Below are 12,279 nucleotides of genomic sequence, written 5' to 3' on the forward strand. Positions count from 1 at the left end.
CACGGCAGGGGAAAAGCCGCCAAAAAGCGTGGCTTTTAAAAGCCGCGCCAAAGTTGAAATGGCGTGGCGGGATCCCACGGATCCCCTGGCCGCGCCACCTTTTCTCCCCGGCACGATCAGATGCCAGGGAGAAAACATGGCCCTGATGGGGAGCCTGCCGAACTGCGCATGTCCGAGCATGCACAGTTCGGCTAGGCGCCGGGGATGAGCCGGCGCAAGGAAGCGCCGGCCATTCAAACGCCCGGCTTGCCGCGCAGCTTCCCGATGAACCACCAAGGTAGGTGGTTGCAAGTTGGGGCGGATTTTCGCGGGGAAGGGCCAGTTCGGGGACGGAAGCATGACGCTTCCCAGATGTTGTGGTGTGATCGCGCCGGTTTGCTCCGCCCCCGAACTGTCCCGCTCCCGGCCCAAATCGCCGCGTGTGAACGGGACCTAAATATGCCAAAGGGGAGTTCAGAAACACAGAATAGAATTGCCTTGGAGAGAGGCAAGAAACAAAGAAGTAGCACAGTTATGTGACCTTCTGTAGATAAGAAGCGATCTAACCCATACCAGTAGGTATGTGTTGAGACTCAGGTTCAGAAGAATTTGAGAATGGTGGTTTAAAATCATATCTATGTCCCATTGAAACGAAATGGTCCATGAGGGGGGCTTCTGTATGTTTATGTTTTATTTTGGACTTGTGTTCTAAAATACGGGTCTTTACTGCTCGAGTAGACTCCCCAATGTACTTTAACCCGCAAGGGCAGGTTATTAAATAGGTGACCTGCTTCGTGGAACATGAAGAGTAACTTATTAGTTCTCTCCTATAGTTGATCTCTGGAAAATCTATGTATTTCGTTTCCTTACTCAGCTAGATTATGGGATAGTTCTCACAAAAGTTGGCAACCATATATAAGTAATGACAGGATCAGTGCGGAGAAAGAAATAGGAGTATATAATGCCTACATGTTCACCTGGTAAGGCATTACAATACCAATAGCCCAGGGCAGGCTCTACTAGGAACCACAGCTATTATGAGTGTTGGTGAGTTTTTCATGGAATTTTTTGATGTATTATTGCATGTAATTTGATGATTAATGATGATTAATAATGTATGTGTATTGTAATAGTGTTTGTTGCATTTTATAGAATCAACATTGATACCTATGAATTTTTGATACGTCACCAGAGGAAATGAATTGTTGAGAGACAGTATATGTAAGGTTTCATACCAATTTTGTTAACATTTATATTGGAATTATTTACATAAGAGTCATAAGTTTTACAAAGTCCATGTTGTTATATTAGATAAGGTCACACATTTTGTTCAGAAGAAGATCAACCATCGAAACGGCAAGACATTCCAGACACCACCGTCTACATTTACTATTATACTGTTCACTTTTTGATAATGTCTATGTAATGCATTCAAAGCTGCCTTGAATGCAATGTTGTGAAACATCTAACTAAACTGTAGTGTTGAGCTTCGTCCTGGGCTATGATCCAAATCCATCCAATAGAATTGCTAGCCCAGGAAGTAACAAGCCAATCACTTAATGCAAGCTCCCTGAGCGGGAACTAATGTGATTGGACCTTATCTCTGAAACCTCATAGGTTGATATGTGTACAGTGGGTGTGGCTATATTAGCCGGGAATGTAAAAGCTGTTCTGGCTATCAGATGTACCAGTAATTATCTGGAAAAACCAAAGGTTTGCCTCAGCAGAGAACTTTGAGGTTGTGTTGTAGTTGTAGCATCCAAACAGTAGATACTGTTAAACCCAAGTGTTCTACCTTGCTAAGGAAATAAAATAAACACATTCTTTGGTTCTTACGTAATCCTGCCTCCTGTGCCTCAGTCACAATACCAACAACCCATCATCCCTCACAATAACAAGCTGACATTAATGTAGCCATCAAAATAAAGAATGGGTTAATTTCATTTAACCCCATCAAGTGGGATTTCTGTCATGAGGAATCCTTAAGATAATGAGATTGTTACCCCAGTTTTTGCTGTTTTTGTGAATGCCACGTGAGACGGTCAGCTTGCTATTAGATATAGTGATCAATTAATTAATTGATAATTAGTTAATAAATTAATTAATTTACAGAATTTATACTCTGCTGTTCTGCCCTCATCAGGGCCACCAAAGTGGCTAGCAGATTAAACACATACATTATTGTCATTACCTTGGGTTCAAAGAGCTGTGTAAGGCACATCTAAGTGCTTGGGTACAGAGTTGTTCTTTGGGATCAGAGAGGGGGGCTTTGCTTTGAATAATACCCCCAACAAAATATCATAAAACAAACTGATCAGGTAAAGTCCTCCCTATATACACAAACATTTGCCATCACCAGATAAATAGCAGGGTATTATTTGAAGCACAAAGATTTCATGCTTCTTTGGGAACATAGAACAACTTGTGGATGTTGTTGTGGATGCTTGTTTTCAGGCATCCAGTCTGCATCATTTCTGATATATTTAGCTTTACAGATTGACAAGGCAATCGAATGACCTATATCTTCACTATCAATACTTGCAGCTTCTAGGACAAACCTACCTTCCCTTCCTCAGTACAATAAAACCCACCTTCCTCGATGTATTGAATTTCTAATTTTAATGTTGACCGAGGCATCAACAAGTGGTACTAAGCTGTACTCCTGTTTTCCTAAATGAGCAGCTGGAAGTGCAATCAGCCGATCTTTAGAAAAATATGAAATAATGCTGATTTAGAGGCACGCTTGCATTGTATGTTTCTTTTTCTTTTTTAAAAAAATTAGTTTATACATAGAAAGAGGGAAGGGGAAAAGAAGGGGAAAGAAAAGATACAGAAATACATTTAAAAAGTCCAGTTTAACATTCTGCATGCAAATCTTCTCATGAAAGCTTCACAGCAATTATAACCATTGTTCTTATTGTTTTTCATTTAATCTGAATGAGGGAGGAAGGCATTGGCTGGCCACTTGGGCAAGCATGGAAGGGAGGTGGAGGGGGAGGCAACAGCGGTGAGTGGACAAGTAAGGAAGGTAAGAACATAAGAACATAAGAGATGGCAATGTTGGATCAGGCCAAAGGCCCATCCAGTCCAACACTCTGTATCACACAGCGGCCAGAAATACCAGTGCCATCAGGAGGTCCATCAGTGGGGCCAGGACACTAGAAGCCCTCCCACTGTTGACCCCCCCAAGCACCAAGATGACAGAGCATCACTTGCCCCAGAGTCCCTATCTATACCTTGTGGCTAATAGCCACTGATGGACCTCTGCTCCATATGCTTATCTAATTCCCTTTTGAAGCCGTCCATGCTTGTAGCCGCCACCACTTCCTGTGGCAGTGAATTCCAAGAATCACTCTTTGGGTGAAGAAGTACTTCCTTTTATCTGTTCTAACCCGACCGCTCAGCAATTTCATGGAGTGCCCATGAGTTCTTGTATTGTGAGAAAGGGAGAAAAGTACCTCTTTCTCTACCTGCTCTTTCCCATGCATAATCTTATAAACCTCAATCATGTCACCCCTCAGTCATTGTTTCTCCGAGCTAAAGGTAGGCAGCAGGGGAGGTGATGGTAGTGGTGGCAACAGGGAAGGAAAGATTGCAGGAGGACAAGAGGAGGAGAGAGGAGATTGGATTTATACTCCACCCTTCAGTACCTGAAGGGGTCTCAGAGCAGCTTACAATCTCCTTTCCTTTCCCCTCCCCACAACAGACACCCTGTAAGGTAGGTGGGTGGGGCTGAGAGAGCTCTGAGAAAACTGCTCTTGAGAGAACATCTCTGACAGAACTATGGCTTGCCCAAGGTCATCCAGCAGCTGCAAGTGGAGGAGTGGGGAATCAAACTTGGTTCTCCCCGATTAGAGTCCACACTTAACCATCACACCAAAGAGGAGAATGGAAGGATGAAAAACCGGGACACGTGGCGGGGTTGTTATTCTGCCATTAAGTTTTTCGTGGGTCCCTGCTTGTACAAATATTAATCACAATGTATCCATTTTGTAGAAAAACCTCCAGCATGTAAACACAGTTCCAATAAATCTGCAGAACCAGCAGCAAAAAGAAGGCAAATGAAACTAGTGGGGAAAAAATAAACAAAATTGCTTCTTGCCATGGAATAAATATCATCTTACACCATTGCTATGATGAACACTTGAAAAAGTCTTGTCACATTTTGAACACTACCTCAAAAAGCCCTGTATAAATGTTGAGCATCCCCCCTCCCCGGATATATTTCAGGTGTATTTATTTCATTCTGTTAGGTTATTTATAGCCAAGGCTCAAAGGGCTCACTGGAAAAGGCCAGTTTCAAATGCATCTAGAAGGCCTTTGGTGAAGCCGTTATTTTTAATGCGTGTGGGAGGAACTTCTAAAAACCAGTGGACAAGAGCTGAAAAGGCCCTCCCCCAAGTCCCCGCTGAAACTCAGCTAATGCTGGTTCCTTTTTTTATATAAATAATTTTATTATTTTATACATAGAAAGCGGGAAAGGGGAAAGAAGGAAAAGAAAAAGATACAGAAATCTGTTTTAAAAAGTCTAATTTAACATTCTGCATGCAAATCTTCTCATAAAAGCTTGTTACCATCATTCTTATTGTTCTTCATTTAATCTTAGGCTGAGTTCAGACTGGCAGTTTGCCCCGATATAGGCGTGTGTGAGGAACAGTTCACAAGTGGATTAAAGGGGCTGTTCACACAGGAACATCTGTCTGGTGTTCCCCACCCGCACTCAACCCGTGTTGTAACGCTTCGCTCCCGGGTTTAAAAGATACCTGGTGAAAGTGGTAGCAAACCCTGGAGAGCCCGTTTATCCCACATTCCGCTTCCCGGAAGTGTGAACGCTAACCGTGAAAAGCCGGGAACAACCGGCATTAATAATGTGCGCCGGCTGTTTAGGCGGGGATGCGCACAGGCACTCAACCGTGCCCGCAGTTGCAGTACAGGCACACATTGGCGCACAACAGCACCTCAGAGAATGATAGGGTGTCACGTCCCTACTTTAAAGAGCTGGACAGAATCCTCCAGGGGGGTGGCAGTGTCAAGTCTAGGAGGATTCGCAACAGCTTCCCCCTGCAGACCCGGCCATCCACCAGCAGCTCGCAGGAGACTGCAGAGAGCCAATCTGCATCCCCAGAGGGAGAGTTCCGGCTGACCCTGGAGCCAGAGGAGGAGGAGCCAGTGCCAGAGGTGCTAGTCCCGGGTAAGTGGGGAGTACTCAGCACAGGCCCCTGCCCACCCAGGAGCTGTGACACCCATACCCCATGACACAGCCCCAATGTGTGGCTGCTGGTTGTGGTGGCAGAGTGCATGAGGCGCTTCAGGAACTCTTCCCCACTGTGCCACAGCAGCCACAGGGGACCCAGAAGTGCACAGGTCCCTGAGCACAGTCAACCCATGGCATGGCCACCCCACCCCGGGCATGTCCCCCATCGCAGAGGTCCCCCTCCGACAGCCGTATGGCCCATGGGTGGCTGTACACCCCTCCGCTGGCCAAGAGGCCATGGGGAGGCCCCTCAAATGAACAGTTAGCTCCAGGCCTCTCTTTCAAAAAGAGTTTCTTGTTTTACTCCAACTTACTGAACATATTTTCAGCGGTGCTTTCCTTTTAGCTGATATTGCAACTGCAGCTTGTTCTTCTCAGAAGTGGTTTATTCTTGGAACATAATATCCACTTAAAAATCCCAACTAGCTTCCTAAATCCCATTTTATTGGGTTCTTTTCTGGCGATATTAAAAGCATTTGCACACCTGAGATTTTCACTTCATCATGACCCCTTTGAGAATGGGATAGAGATCTTTTAATTGCAGCAGTTTACTGGAACATTTGTTGTTCTCTGCTAGTCCTCATGGAATTATATCATCTGCCAATTTCATTGTGAGTGGCTTCCTGTCTGCTCCGATATATCAAGAAATGAAGTGTCAATGTCATAGCTGGAAAAATTCACGTCAGGCCGAGCTGCAAATATTCACTGGTTTGGAGGACATTATCAGAAGTGTTTAAAAAATGAAAAACACCTCTCTTTTTCAGGTGCTGTAAAGCATACAGTAACAACTATCTATCATCCATCCATCTATCCATCTATCTGTCTATCTGTCTATCTAGTACTGTTCATACAGCTATCACCTTAAGCAGAAATTAGAACCAAAAATATTTTAAAAGACCTTATTCAGCATTATTTCTCTTATCTTTGAATTATGCGCCTATGAATTTTGCCACTGAAAGGGTGACATGATATAGTAGTCATGACACCTGGGCTCACACATTTAGCAATTCTGTGTCTTTAAGTAAAGGGGTGACTAAATTAGCACTCAGTTCATTGAATATAGGACACTCCATAATCATATGTTTGATGGTCTCTAAGGTATCATATGAACACATGCATGTTCTATTACAGTATGGTACTCTATTATACATTAACATAATGTTTGCCTGTTAATTTACATTGCCCTCTTCGGCTGCCTAGGTTAGCTCCCCTTCACTGACATCTTTCAAGAAGAAGCTGGAGAAATGTTTGTCAGAGATGCTTTAGGCTGGTCCTGCATTGGGCAGGGGGTCAGATTAAATGGTCTGTATGGCCCCTTCCTATGATTCTATGTTTCTTCCTCTGTTTCCACTTAATTTGCTATCAATCACATCATCTGATCGCCTATGTGGTGACAACATCTCTGATTGGCTAGGATCAGCCATGAGATTGATACATGAAGGATAATCACCTAGTACCCAGGTGGATATATTTTGGGCACAGACACTGAAATTGGAAAATGTTTGGCATAGCCTTATTCAAAGGAGACCACAGAACAGGAGCTGAAGATGGAAATGAGCAAATCGTCTAGTGCAGGGGTCTCAGACAGGTAAATAATGAGCTACAGGTAGATTGCTAGCTGCTACAGAGAAGATTGTGCATCCCCTAGAACACTTAGAAAAAACCTTTGAAAAAGATCAGTTCTAAGCTTTTAACAACTAACTTTTGCTTCATAGGATTTTTTCTGTGCTGCTTAGCTGATAGCTTCATTTCTGATGTTCTTCCTAGTCCATGTTTCGTTTTTAGGCCAGAACAAAACTTGGTAACATGTTAGTCTGGTGGTGGTGGGGAGAGTATCTCCAGACATTTTTCATCACTCAGAAGTAGCTCTCATTAAAGAAAAGGGTGGTCAGCCCCAGCCTAGTAAGATGGTATATGCATTACAGCCAGAGTATACAGGGTGATTATCTCCCTTATATATAAAAGCCGAATGGTGGTGGCACTTCTGTAGAACGTTCCACACACTCCAGAATTGGTTGGCGCCCTGGTGTGTCACTCAGAATCTGTCCCTATCCACTGGCTGCATTGCTTGAGTCTCGCCTCCAACATTCTAAACAGTTTGCTGTTCCCCTCCCCCCCCCATAGCCAGTCAGAACACAGAGGTTATTTGCATATGCAGCCTCATTGGCCTTTGCCTCGGAACACAGAGGTCGTTTGCATATGCGACTTGATTGGCTTTTGCCTCTAACATTCTAAACAGTTTGCTGTTCTGAGGTAAAATGTGTCCAATCTCCAGGTGAGGGCTGGAGATCACTCAGAATTACAACTGCTTTCCAGATGGCAGAGATCAGTTCCCCTGGAGAAAATGGTGGGCTCTGTATCCTTATATGCTGCTGAGGTGGCCCCCGTATGACAGCCAATGTGACATAGCAGTCAGGGCTTCAGAGCACGGGAGAGGCTGCAGGTGTGTGGGGGGTAGAAAGCTGAAGAGTGAGGGGGAAATAAAGGTAGGTTGATGATTGGCTGGGAAAGAGATAGGGTTACCAACTCCAGGTGGGAAATTTCTGGAGATATGAGGGATGGAGCCTGGAGAGGGTGAGGTTTCAGGAGGCGTGAGACCTCGGACAGGTACAAAGCCATAGACTCCACCCTCCAAACCAACTATTCCCTTCTGGGAACCCATCGTTGTCAATCTCCAGGTGAGGACTGGAGATCACTCAAAATTACAACTGTTCTTTAGGTAGCAGAGATCAGTTCCTCTGGAGAAAATGGTGGACTCAGTGTCATTATACCCTGCTGAGGTCGCCACAGCAAATTGACACTGAGTGTCCAAGGCCAGGGCAACCGCACAGATCCTCTTTCTAGAGGCCATTGTATTTATTTCCACAACGAGCCTTTTTCCTAGTAATAGTATAAAATCAAACTGAATGCCCATTTAGATCTGATGAACAGGGAAAGGACTCTATCACAACTCCCAAAATTCAATGAAACCAGGAATCTAGCTTAGATGAATCTCCTGGAGATTGTTTTTTAATTGCCTGACTGTAAAGAATGCCTCTCTGTGTTCCCTAGCTGCTTTGGCTTGTCACACAGATAGTATATTAAGAGAGCATTCTGTCAGTCAAATAGAGGAGGTGGTCTCTGGAGTAAGCAGTGAGGTCAGCACTGAGTTCTAAGTGTGAATGTAATCTTGGCTTCCTAAGAAAATACCTATCATTTTGCACCTTTTTTGAAAATCCGCTGGGGCCAATGCATTGATCTGTGATCAATCCAAATGCCTGGTCTAGAATGAGAGAAAGAGCAAGAGTAAGTAAAAGAGAAAGAGAGAGAGGAGATCTATACTTATATATTACAAGAGAGACTTAACCTCATATAGTATTGTTCATATTGGGAATCAGCTATCGCCCTTTGCTTCACATTTAATAGCAGCCTTAAGTACAGAATCCTTAACCAGCACAGGCCGTATATTAATGGAAGGCATGACACCCTCCTCATAAGGGTACAGCTCCATATATGAAGGGCTCAATAGATTTCTCTTTGCTCTTTTCCCCTCATCAGCTAGCCCTTGAAACACATGTTTTTGATCTTGTCCTCATTACACAGACATTGATCTAATCTACCCTCGCCCCCCCCCATAAGTGGCTTAAAAGTTGCTCCCGAACCTATGAAACTGCCTTATATCGAGTCGGACCATTGGTATATCTAGCTCAATGTTCTCTGTTCTGAATGGCAGCAGCTCACCAAGGTCTCAGAGAGAGGTTTTTCACATCACCTACCTACTACCTGATCCTTTTAACCAGAGATGCTAGGGACTTTTTGCATGAGAAGTAGATTCTCTACTACTGAGCAATGGCCCTTCCGCTCTATGTCCTGTTTGGGTTCAAGTAATTTGTGAGATAGAGCACTGGGGAAACCAAAATCAGTTCTTGTGCACACACTATGCAAGGAAGAACATTTAATTTAAATGCTCTTCACTTTCTGAAATCCTCTGATAAACGATAGATGGTAGGAGAAGAAAAGGTTTCAACAAGTAATCGTAACAAGTCACCTATGTAGTTAGTCTGGTTGGGTCAAACTATTATTTTATAACATATAATTATTCAGGACGGGAGAGACAGTCTGAGACAAATGCAATCTGATTTAACCGAGCCATCTAATAGTATCTCCCAACTGTCATTTGTTCATGGGAATTATACAACCACACTGATAGATTTCTTCAACCTTAATCCGCCACCTTCTTTAGTTCAGCTAATCAGTGATTATGGAAATGAAGGCCATTATCTTGAAACCAGTCACATGAAAAGTAACCTAGATTGAAACTGATTCTGCAAGAATCTGATATTAATATTACAAAAAGAATACTAAGAGGACAAAAGAGTTTGTACAGGAGCTTAAGGGAAAAGAGAGCAAAACACCAAATGTCATTTTCTAATATTTGACTCACAAACACCAAGGCAAATTAATCTCTTCTTAAAAGAAAAAAAAACAACTCGGCAAAACTTATGTAAAAAGAAGCTAGGCGTAACAGAAAGATCATTCCTATTTCTAAAATGCATTCATTTTTATAAAGCTGAAGAACAAATGTGCTGTGGGGAGGCCATGGAGTAATAAGGGTGGCAGATTGCTTCCCTGGAGCTAACAGCGCTCTGACCTCATCCAACTCTCATGACATCTGGAGAATATGTGAGGGCACTGCAACCCTGTCTTGATCACATGGGAGAATATCACAACAGTAACTACTGTCACCCAAAGGAAGGCACCAGGGTATGTGACAAATAAAAGATGTTGGTTACATGTATCTCCTAAAAGGTAAAGGTAAAGGTTCCCTTGCTCGAAAGCCAGTCGAATCCGACTCTAGGGTTGCGGTGCTCATCTCCATTTCAAAGCCGAAGAGCCAGCGCTGTCCGAAGACATTTCCGTGGTCATGTGACCGGCATGACTAAACACCAAGGCACACGGAACGCTGTTACCTTCCCACCGAAGTGGTACTTATTTATCTACTTGCAATTTCTTGCTTTCGAACTGCTAGGTTGGCAGGAGCTGGAACTAGAGACAGGAGCTCACCCCGTCTTGTGGCACCCGGGTCTTGAACTGCTGAACTACTGACCTTCCACAGCCTGCAGTTCAGCGTCTTAACCACTTGAGCCACCACAGCTCCGTATGTATCTCCTACACCCTGTTTAAAAGATGCTTACATCAATAGGATATAGAGGAACCTTCCCTTTCTTGAGTGCAGGAATCCACGGAGGCCTGGAGTCAACAATTTACATAGGGACATGTCTGGGGAGGTATCCATATGGGATCCCTGAAGTCATTCATGGTCCACACCACCAGTAACCGATAACTAAATATTGTGGATGGATGCTTTTGTATTAACTAACAAAATAATACCACTATTAAAATAGCCAGTCTTGATATTGTTGGTATAGGGATCAGTCTTCAGGTTGGACCACAGTTTATTTGCAAATTGCAATCCATGTCCTTGAACATTTAAAAAAACCATTCAAAATTGTATTGCAGATGGAATTCATACACTGATCTGCCAGTCCCTCGTGTCTTTTCTTTCCTATATGTTGAAAGATCAATAGAATAAAATTAGGGGTTTCAGTCATGTAGGGATGGTTCTTGGCAGTGCCCAGCCTTGCCCATTTTGATTACTTGCTAATCTCCCATTTCTTCTAATTGGACTATATTTATGAATCCTTGTGCTGCTACCTGGGAACCATTGTTTCAACCAGCAGGTTCTGAGCATGTGTCAGTGTGAATGCCATTAACTGATGAAGACCACCAACTGCCCAGTTGCAAAGGGAACACATACACCCAAATACAGTTTGATGCCTTTGGGGCTCACGTAATCTGAGAAGACATTGTAAGGTCCATCAACAGAGGCCACATGGCCAGATACCATTGTGACTGCTGCCATCACACAGACAAAACACTATTTAGGATGCTGATTGTTTAGAACTATGAGCAGAGGCAATCTTAGTGATTCTGGGCCTTGGGCCAAACTCAGTGGGGTCCCAGAATTACTTAGGCAGTTTGCAGGGAGGGGTCTGCTGTAGGGGGCCAGGGCCCCACCACCCTACAGCAGATGACCCCGTTCCCACCTGTGTCTCATGTCAGGCAGTGTGGGTAATCAGCAATGACTCTGCAGTTGTGGGAGCTTCTGAGCAGTGGCAGGGACAGCTGGCTCATGGAATCACAGAATCACAGAGTTGGAAGGGGCCATACAGGCCATCTGGCTCAATGCAGGATCAGCCTAGGGCATCCCTAACAAGTGTTTGTCCAGCTGCTGCTTAAAGACTGCCAGGGAGGGGGAGCTCACCACCTCCCTGGGCAGCTGATTCCACTGTTGCACAACTCTTAACTGTAAAAAAAAAAAAATCTCCCTAAGATCCAGCCGGTACCTTCCTGCCCTTAATTAAAATCCAGTATTGCGAGTCTTATCCTCTGCTGCCAACAGGAACAACTCCTTGCCCTCCTTTGAGTGACAGCCCTTCAAATACTTAAAGAGAGCAATCATGTCTCCCCTCAACCTCCTCTTCTCCAGACTCAATATTCCCAAGACCCTCAGCCTTTCCTCACAGGACTTGGTCTCCTGGCCCCCAATCATCCTCGTCACTCTCCTCTGCACCCGCTCCATTCTGTCCACATCCTTTTAGAAGTGAGGCCTCCAGAACTGCATACAATGCTCCAGGTGCAACCTGACCAATGCAGTGTACAGTGGTGATAGGATCTTCCAGCATAGGGCCCAGGGCGGCTGTCCCATGTCTATGACCATCCCTGACTCTGAGCAAATCATTGATCAGACGTAATGATCAACTCAAGAGTCAAGTAGAGAAGGTATGTTTGGTTTTCAAACATCTGCACTGCAAACATTGAATCATCCCTGACCACTATGACTGTTGACTGACCAGTCCTGTTGAGTGACCAAAGCAGAAGACAGGCTACTGTCAGGGCTGGGACACAGGGATCGTATCACCCCTGTGCTGAAACATCTGCACTGCCCATCAGTTTCTGGACAGAATTCAAAGTGCTGGTTCTTATTTATAGGGCCCTAAATGGCT

The sequence above is a fragment of the Gekko japonicus genome, unplaced genomic scaffold (assembly GCF_001447785.1).
Source record: "Gekko japonicus isolate JY-2015 unplaced genomic scaffold, Gekko_japonicus_V1.1 scaffold489, whole genome shotgun sequence".
Lineage (NCBI taxonomy): Eukaryota > Metazoa > Chordata > Lepidosauria > Squamata > Gekkonidae > Gekko > Gekko japonicus.